General features: G+C 49.4%; 1 long non-coding RNA gene across 1 annotated transcript; it reads right to left on the reverse strand.

Moving 5' to 3' along the window:
* Positions 1 to 205: 205 nt before the first annotated feature.
* On the reverse strand, positions 206 to 8775 carry LOC132685994 (uncharacterized). The gene is made up of 4 exons (XR_009613381.3): positions 8139 to 8775; positions 7298 to 7357; positions 2300 to 2374; positions 206 to 1534 (listed from the first exon to the last, which is right to left on the reverse strand). It is a non-coding gene; the product is annotated as an uncharacterized LOC132685994 (long non-coding RNA).
* Between the last annotated feature and the right edge of the window lie 1399 nt (positions 8776 to 10174).

The raw sequence follows: 10174 nt of genomic DNA on the forward strand, positions 1-10174 counted from the left end.
GGCTGGTGTTCACACTATGTTTTTTGGGGAAGGCTGGTTCTGCTGCTGTTTCGTTCTCCTGACGAGCCCTTGCCTTCCACGAGGCAGGACCACTTCGTGTTGGAAATCAGCTCACTGACTTGATTTTGGCAAGAAAGGCTCGTAAATCTGAGGTACTAAAGAACACAGTGATTCAAACTGTTCTTATAATATGTATTTATTTTTGGAAATGTGTAGTTATATACACGATACCCACAGGCTCCGTGAAACAAAGCAACATGTATGCTGACCGGTGTCATACACATTTAATTCCATCATCAAAAGAAATCTTTTGTTTGCTCGGACACCTCCACTTTTACGCTTATGAGGGGACGGAAATGTCAAATTTAGCACCGCGGGGAAAACTGTCCATCGGGTTCCGGAGGAACCGAGGCAAATGGTAAGTCTGATGGTAGGAAAGCGTCCAGACCCACATTGTTCTGTTGCGCAACCCCTGCTTTGCAAGTCAATCTCTTAAGTCACATGTACCACAGGACTGATGATGGGCCCTGGAGACAAGTGTGTCCCCTGCCCCCTTCCCAAGCCAGCGGCATGAACAGTTAGTGAGTTTGTCATCTTTGAGATCATCACAGAGACACAAATAGCAAGTGTACATTTCAGTCTGCAAACAGAAGTGTACGAGAAACCTAGTTTTCTTTGCTTTCCAAATCTCTCTCCAATGTTAATTTCAAGCCCTGTTTTGCTAGGATGGGGCAGTGTCTTCTCAGCCAACTTGGAGTCTTCTCTCCCCACCGCCATTATCATCCGAGGGTTTAGTCTAGCTGGAGGAGATATGGGAGAGCCATCGCATGGGAGCAAGGGTCCATCCAGTGCTCGGGTCACACTGGCATCCGTTGTTCCATGCAGCCACCATTGGGACATCCCCCCAGTTGTGTCCACGTGACTGTCTCCTCCAATCCCCGGCAATGGAATCACGCCGCTGCTTTTGTGCCCCATCTGGGGTCCCAGAACTTCTTCCAAGGCCCAAACTCTGTCTGTATAGCGTGGTCTTTTCTGGAAGAGCCATCCTCCTGCTCATCGCAAGACCCGGTTCACCCTCATTTCCTGCAAAAGACCTCTCCTTGTCCCTCCAGAGCCCATCTCACCTCTTTTCCCTTTAAGACTCCATGGTGTTCACCTAGCACTTGCCATGCAGGGATGGTCTTGTCCTGAGGGACAAGAGTCCTTTTCACGAGTGTCTGTAGGCCTTTCTAGGAATGGGCTCGGATCCTGATACGTCTTCCTCAATGAAATTAGCACTCCATCCTGCTGCCAAACACCCCTCAAGCTCACGTAGAGAAGCAAAGAAAGGAGACAGGTAACAGGTAGAAAATGCAGACGCACGTAGGTTACCAAGATTATGCCCGACAAACCAGAAACGTGCCGTGTATATGTTTGATCTTCTGTACTGCACCATCACTCAAAGGCGGCGTCTCTGTGTTAATGATTTTTTTTTATCTTTACCGGCATCCAGCCCAGTGCCTCAGATGATGGATGCATCTGTTCTATGCTGACCCTATGTACGATGAAGAAATAAGAGGGAAATTAAAAAGCAAATAAAAATCCCCACCAAAACAATATTTCTTCTTCAGATGTTGACTGGAAAACCGCAGACACAGAAACGATAGATAGATAAACCCTAATAACGGACTACTCTATCAGCTCCGTTAGTAACACAACAAATTCAGTTCAGTTCCATCAGGGTTGTCTCATTTCTTCAAAGTGCTGCTGGACGAGGCTCTGGTGATAGAGAGAAAAATAAGACATGGTTATAGGGTTACATTTGATATGACTGCTTAGAATTTCCTAGCGGGTAGGCGTGTTATGCAGTCATAAATAGGAACACAGACACGCAAGAAACTAGTATTTTCTTAAATAAAACATTCATTTTTAAGAGGAACCCAAGGGGCCCAGCTAACTCCTGGAGAAGGGAAACATATAAGGTACAGGGGGTTGGATAGGTCTTGCACAGAATACACACACACATTGTTGTGTAATCTGAGACACTTTTGGAAGTCAAAGGGAGCACTGTTCTTAACAATTACTCTGTGACCACGACATAAAGCTGGAGTGCGGCCATCCTCGTCCCGCAATGCTGTCGAAATGAAGGAAAAGAATTAAGGGCAAACCCAAACATAAAGACACTTGAAGACCCTTAAAATCCCTTCTCAATATCAAACCCTCGCTGACTCAGGGGTAGATTCTCCTCTCCTTTGCAGTGAGAGGGGAACAGTTTCCCCCAGAATAATTTCACAAAATTTCTGCCACCTCCAGAGCTTACCTTTTGGGAAGTCCCTGCACGGGGGCTTTCCTGTTTTCAGATCTGAAATTATAACAGTGCTTACTTGTTTTGGGGCTGGTGGGAAAAGAACCAAAAAATGGTGAATATTAGATGCCAAGAAGACAGTATTATTTCAGTGTGTTTGCATGGGATGTTGAATTTGTGACGGATGTTGAGTATTGAATATATACTTAAGTAACTTCCCTGTAGGCGATTTTAATTTTTTTTCACGTTTATTTATTTTTGGGACAGAGAGAGACAGAGCATGAGTGGGGGAGGGTCAGAGAGAGAGAGGGAGACACAGAATCCGAAGCAGGCTCCAGGCTCTGAGCTGTCAGCACAGAGCCCGACGCGGGTCTTGAACTCACGGACCGTGAGATCATGACCTGAGCGGAAGTCGACGCTTAGCCGACTGAGCCACCCAGGCGCCCCCTAGGCGATTTTAATAACATACATTAGTTCCTTTTATAAAGTAGTACATATACACTTATTGTAGATAATTAAAAAAAATAAGACAGATATACAGAAGAAAACAAAATCACCTAGAAACCCATAGAGAGAAAACATATTAGTATATTTCTATTTGTGTATTTCAGACAGTTGAGATTATACTATATATGTACCTTTTTCTTCTTTTCTTTAACTTTTTTTAAACATTTATTTACTTTTGAGAGAGGCCACTCCACATTTTTTCAATACGGAGGGGTTTCATGCAGGAAATGTGAGGCTTATATAACCTTGTATACAGCGTCGCCTTGGAGAGCACTTCGAAGAGAACAGCAAAGCCCAAGGTCTGGAAGCCCAATTATTTCTGCCATGCCACTGCTGCTGAGCACCTGCCAGAGGCTGGTCCCCCACCCCCGTCCCCCGCCCCCCCCCCCCCTCGTGCCTAGAACTCCCGCCAGAAATAATGGCCTCTCCTTTCCTTCCGCTTTGCAAACCACGAAAAGTGCCACCCGCTGATCAGATCCAGACACCTGCTGAGAAATAACAGTATCCGGGCTGGCAGCACCTGTGACGTCCGGGAAAGCTTAGGCGGACAGGGAAGATAATGCGGCGCGTCGGTTCATGTCAGGGCCACAGGTGATGCGACAAATCCGACTTCACTTCATTTTTCTCCCTAATCGTACATTTCACTTATCGCTCCGACCCGTGGCTGCAAATGGGACGGCGGTAGCTCAGATCGCAGCGCTCGCGGCCCCACCCGCATCCGTCTTAAGTACGCGCCCCGTGTCGGTTCCGCCTGGGGGTCCGGGACAGCCCACCCGCGGTTCTCCCCCCCACCCCCGAGTCCACTCCCGGCCCGGCCGTACCTCCAGCCGCACCGCCACTGGAGGGCAGCACCTGCCCGCCACCCGTGCAGCGAGAGCGGCTCCGGGGCTGGGTCCCCCAGCTGCGGCCCCTTCCATTGCCAAGGCGCGGCTCCGGTCCTCCCCGCCCCCAGCGGGCTTCTCCCCGGAGGGACCGCTGCTCCGCGCCAGGGCCGCCGCTTCTTTCCTGAGCACCGCACCGCGCTTTCAAGGCCGCCGGCTCCTTTATGGCAAAGCATCTCCAGCCTGTGTGGATGCCCCCCGCCCCTGCCGTGGGTGGACTTGACCCCTGGGCCTGAATGGAGGCCCTCTCCATTGGCCCCTACCTCCAGCCGGGCTTCCCTCCCGGAAGCTCCTTTCCCCGTGAAACTCAGCTCATGTGGGGCGCCGGGGTGGCTCAGTCGGGTTGGGCGTCTGATCTCCCGGTTTGTGAGTTCGAGCCCCGCGCGGGGCTCCGAGCCTGGAGCCTGCTTCCGATTCTGTGTCTCCCCCTCTCTCTGTGCCCCTCCCCTGCTCACGCTCTCTCTCTCTCTCTCTCTCTCAATAATAAACGTTAAAACATTTTATAAAAGAAATTCAGCTTGTGCAAAAGGACACCATTAACTGCCAACTCTGACATTTCTTGGCACGTGGGTTTATGGTCTGAACCCGTAGCACCCAGCGCTGCGAGGAAACTTTTGGACCTCACTCTTTGCCCACGTTGTTCCCATAGATTCCCAAACAACGGAATTACTGTATACAAGAGAATAAACATGAAGGTTTGCTACATACTGGCAAATTGATTCCAAAACCTCTTACCAATTTATACATCCGCTAGCTAGTTAACAGTGCCTCTCCTGGAACCCTGGCTCACTGCACCTTTTGCTGAGTGTTGTTTTATCTGTATCTATTTATCACCTATGTAGATATTTCCCCATATTATATATATATGGGATATGTAAAGTATACATATCCTATTGCATAATATATGTTATGACATTTACAACACAGATCTATTTCCCACAGGCTGCTTTGTTCACCATATTAAAGCGAATCATGCCCCAACCCTCTCTCTCACATATATCCTTGAGGCTCCGAAAACCACCACCTTCTAAAACTGTGAGGAAAGTAACACCCTCCACGTATTTGTCTCAGTCAACGGTAATTGTGGCAATTTTAATTGTGGACGGAATAAAAGGTGTTCTTCCACAAGTTGAAGGCGTAGATCACTAAGGAGTAGGTTGAGCCGTGGGTGGCCAAAATCCCAAATACCAGTGGGTTAAACCAGATTTTTTGTTTTCTCTTTGTCATAGCGGGTCTCCTAGTGGCTCTCCCCCGGTATGAGAGCCACTGAACCAGGTTCATCCACCTTCCTTTCCCAAGTTTGCATCCACCCAGCAGGAAGGAGAAGGGGAAGGCACGCTTCTGCTTGCTAGAAGATACTTTGCAGAAGCTGCACATACCCCTTCCTCTTAGAGCTCATTGCCCGGAAGGTAGCCAGCCAGCCAAGTTCAGCTTCAAGGAGGGTGGGAAATACAGTCTCTGTCCAAGTATCAGATGAGTTCAGCAGGGAACACATACCAAGGAACAAATAGTGGTCCCTGTCCCAAAGGCACAGAAGTACAAGATATGTTGGGTTTTTTTCCTTAAATGGCACAGTTTACTTATTTCCTGGAATGCCTGCGCTCCTCCTTTACATAGAAAATACAAAGCTGTGGATAAGAGCCTATTGTTTTCCTTTCTTTTAATTATAGTCTGCTTTGACATAGATTATAGCTTCAGAGATATTTCAGATTCATTTGGAATTCACATGACTGCAATTTCTCATGCTTTGCTCCCTTTCCTCGCCCAGCCTCTCTGTCTTGCCGTCGACGGCTCTGAGAATAAACACTCAGACGTAGCAGGTGAGGTTTGCTTCCTGTCCTTTCCTTGACAAAAGAACGAGGAAAGCTTTCGAAAACATCAGGAGGCAGAGAAAGAAACTAAGAGAGAAGAAGGAGAGATAGCAGGTCTCTGCGTTGAGCATCTCAACTTACAATGAATATCGCCTCCGTCATGCAAATTAAAAAACCCAATTTGGACGGGCCAGGGAGGTTTAATGGAAAGATACACATCAGGAGACTTGGCAATTTACAGGGGCAGGATCTCATCATGCTTCTGTACACATCTCGTGCATCTCATCAAGCACACAACAGGCCGAAATGACAATAATCCAATTTCATAAATTATTGGCCAAATAAGTGAAGACAGTGATGTAAATTTTGTGGATTAGAGACCGTAAGCCAAGAATAGGCACCAGCTTGAGCAACGGATCTCAGGGAGCCCTGAGTCTGCTTATCATCCGAACCACTTGGCGAGTAGCTTTTCTGCTGACCAGTTGGTTGGGCCAGAGTTCTCTGATCACCTGCCCATCTTTCCCTTCAGTTTTCGCAAACCTCTCCTGAACCACATATTCATGCAATGTGCTCGACTCGAGAAATGCTTTCTAAATGAAGCAGTGTGTGTAGAGTTGATACAGTGATGATGAACTTGAAGTTGAGGGTATTCGCATAGTAAGTGGCAGAGAGTGGGAAACTTCCTGCTCAAGGTTCAAACGCTCATCGTTGAGGGAGTCCAGCCCCCCAAATTCTTCCGAGGTCGGCGGATCTTCAGGTGCCCCCAAATCTGAGCTGTTGCTATAGGCTTTTAGCCTCTGGTTAAGGCTGGCTTCCACGCCGCCCCTAGCTTTGGGTGTCTGACCATGTGACTGAATTCTTGTGAATGGTGTGTGAATTCAGTCAAAACATATCTGGAAAGACATTTAACTGAAAACCTCAGAGTTCAAGGAGCTCTATTCGAGAGTATGCAAACGTACAAGAAGAGGATGCACAAAAAAAACCCAGTGGAGGGCGCCTGAGCGGCTCAGTCGGTCGACTGAGTCAGCGTCGACTTCGGCTCAGGTCATGATCTCACGGTTCGGGAGTTCGAGCCCCGCGTCGGGCTCTGTGCTGACAGCTCGGAGCCTGGAGCCCGCTTCGGATTCTGTGTCTCCCTCTGTCTGCCCCTCTGCTGCTTGCACTCTGTCTCTCGCATTGTCTCAAAAATAAATAAACATTAAAAAAAAAATCCCGTGGGGTGGATCTGATGAGTCTTGACATGGGGGTGAAAGTGGGTTAGCCTGGGACATCCGGACTTAAGCCAGCCTGGGAATTGCTGGTGAGGGTCTAAGTCTTTGGAATCATTAGAAGCTCAGTCACAACAACAGGAGAAGGATGGGGCAGGGACTGTTTTTTCCTCTTTACAGTTGAGTGCCTGCCCAAGGTCATACAGTGCGGGTGGGGGGGGGGGGGAGGGCGCTGTGATGAAAATAGGTGTCCCGACTTCTAGGCCAGGGCCCTTTCCATTATGCTGCAGCCGTCTGCTTCCAAGAGAGCCACATTCGATGCCCAGAAAATGCCATGCAGAAGCCTGCTGTGACTATTCTAAGTTTGAGTGGGGGTGGCTGGGGTATATGGTGGGTAGAGCCAGGGGAGGGCTGTGGGGAGGCCATCCTGCCATCCTGGATATGGAAGCCTTTTTTTTTTTTTATGGCTTACCCGGTTCCAGCTGGCATAAACAAGGCAGAGCTGAAGATTAAATGCCCTGGACATTATTAAGCCCATTAGGGTTCTGGATACCTCCCCCCAGACTTCTCTTTACATCCCCAATCAAGTTTTATCAAATTTCTCACCTGTTCATGAAGAGATGTCCCTCTTCCTCGCCTCTCCTCAAGGAGCAAATATTCTCTCATCTACTTTGGGAAGGAAAAAAAAAATTCTTTAAGTCCAGAGTTCAAGTCACCGAGAAAAAAAATGCGTTGCTGTCCTCTACCCTGCCTTGGGGGACCAACTTGTCTCAGTCCGCCCAGAACTTTCACAGTTGAAAATCTCATGTGCTCCCTTTAATCCAGGACAAACTGGGGTTCTAGGTCATTCTTGCTGCCTGGGGTGGGGGTGGGGGCACTGAAGCAGACCCTGAAAAATGCTTTGTTGTTGTTAGATAAAGGCAGTGGGTGTGGCTACCTACATCTAACAAAGGCAGAAGGATTGGTGAACTGGGCTGCTAGCCTCTTGCTCTGCAGGACAAGGAGCGTCCCCATGAAGGTGAGGGCAGGTTTTTTTTGAAGCCTGGTCTTCCAGTGTGAACGGAGAGGCTCCTTGGGGTGGAAGAGAGTGGCTGTGGCCGGTGGGAGAGGAGGGGCTGGGTGGCTCATGCTTGCCTGCAGGCAATTAGGCCTGTCTCAAGGCGCTGGGGAAAATTCTTGTTTCCAGGGTAGAACATTTTGGTAAAGTCAGGCTGGGGGCAATTACCTACAACGTCAGTTAGCCTATGGGGTAATCGACAAGAGTCAGCACAAACCAGTCTGTGCTTCCTTTCTCTTGGCTGGCTCTCCCTGGCCCACGCGAGCGGGCGGGACCGTCACCTGCCCTGCAGGTGCGGGGAGGCTTGCGCGGGGGCCCCTTCCCAAGTGTTCCCGTTTCTTGAGGAAGAAGGGTTCCCTGCTCACGAGGAGGCAAGGCCGCCTTTCTGACCTGTCACAGGGTATTTGCCGCGGCTGGATTTGTTGTCTCGGGCGGGGCGCGGCTCTTTGACAGCTGCAGAGGGGAGGACGGTCCAGCAGCATCGCAGCTTTCACCGTCTGGCCAGGAGTTTGGATGACCGGGAAGCTGAATTCAGCGCCCCTGCGCCGCGGGGCTTATGCAACCCGCCGGCAGCAGCTAGGCGCAGGGCCCCAGGGGGCGTGCGGGGGCAGGGAGGCGGCGGGGCGGGCACCGCACTGCAGATCCCAGCCGGGAAAGCGCGCTGGGAGGTTCGGCGCCCGCACCGCCGCAATGCGGAGCCCGCGGCGGGGCTGGAGGAGCGAGCCCCGGAGCAGCCAGCCCTGGTGCTCGGGCGCAGAGCCCTAAATCTGGCGATGCTCCGGGGGTGGGGCCGGGGATGGCGGGGAGAACTGCCTTGTGGCAATAGGTGGGGGCGTGCAGCATGGGAGGGAGCTCAGGAGACCGAAGAGAGAAGAAAAGGTCAGAGGCCTTCCGGCAGTTTCTAAGGGGGAAGACAAGGCGGCAAGCCCCTGTAACTGATCAGCAGCAACTGTTTCTCTTTCGGGGCCGCTGCCCCGCTCTTTCTTCCCTGTAACTTGCAGCCACATCCCTCCCCGTCTTTGATCCTCCTAAACCACGGCCCACGGCTGCCCCCCTCAGCTTCCCTGCTGGAGTCCTGTTTGAGGACGCTCCCATGCTGCACCGGGCAGGTGGTTGCAATTCCACAATATTTATTTGACTTGATTCTGCACAAGGAACCAGGTTAGGCCCTTCAGGGCATATTCCTGGCCTCTGGGTATTGCAGGGTAATGGTAAGAAACAGGACAAGGGCCCTGATAAATAAAGCACATAGCCAAACGTGGATCCTGAAAACCTCGAGGGAGTTACAAAGTATCTTTTGTATATTTTCTCTATAGCTTTTTTTTTTTTTTTTTTTTTCTGTAGGTACAAACTGTGAGGAACTTTGTCTCATCTCTGCAAATCTGATTGGGTAGTCCAGAGAAAGCTATAGGTTCTGTCCTTTCCTCTTTCTTTCTTTCTTTCTTTCTTTCTTTCTTCTTTTTTTTTCGATAGGTTCATTTCAGCTTCCATCCACCATCAGGAAATTCACTCTTTTGGTTTGGGTGGAGTAAGCCCCCTTCAAAATCAGACAGACCTGGGTACAGGCCTTGGTGCTGCCTTTACTTGGTCTGTGTTCTTGGGCGCGTCCGTTCACCGCGGTCAGTTTTCTCAAGCGTGAAACTGGGCTGAAATAAAAAGAGGTTAAGAGCACAGGCTCTGATGTGTGGATAGGAATCCACCATTCACTGACTGTGTGACCTGGGTAAGTTGCTGAACCTCCTGGTGCCTCAATTTCTTCACCTGGAAAGTGGACATGCTAATACCTCCTTGCATTGATTGAATGTGTTAATAGATGCATAGAGCTTAAAATAGCGGCCAGCACAGAACACGTGATAATCACGATAACAATTTCATCACAAGGTAGCTATGCCGTCTGAATTAGACAGTGAACATAAAAATTGGGGAAAATAAATACGCATACAGGTGACCATCACCCTCCTTTACTTCCAATGAGTTAGGGAACAGCAGAAGAGCCCTTCTGGACTAACATTCTGTACCACAGAATTGAGTCTAGCATGAGTAGATACTTTTTCCTTCTTTTGCCACTTTCCCTTTAAGAAAATGGAAACTAGGGGCGCCTGGGTGGCTCAGTCGGTTAAGCGTCCGACTTCGGCTCAGGTCATGATCTCACGGTTCGGGAGTTCGAGCCCCGCATCGGGCTCTGTGCTGACAGCTCAGAGCCTGGAGCCTGCTTCGGATTCTGTGTCTCCCTCTCTCTCTGCCCCTCCCCTGTTCATGCTCTGTCTCTCTCTGTCTCAAAAATAAATAAAACATTAAAAAAAAATTAAAAAGAAAATGGAAACTGAAGTTGATATAGGGTATGATTATCAATATGACATAATAACTCTTATTACATTACAAAGTTATGCTAAAGCACGCTTTTCGAAAAAGTAAAAAAATTATGA

This window comes from Panthera onca, chromosome F1 (assembly GCF_046562875.1).
Source record: "Panthera onca isolate mPanOnc1 chromosome F1, mPanOnc1 haplotype 2, whole genome shotgun sequence".
Lineage (NCBI taxonomy): Eukaryota > Metazoa > Chordata > Mammalia > Carnivora > Felidae > Panthera > Panthera onca.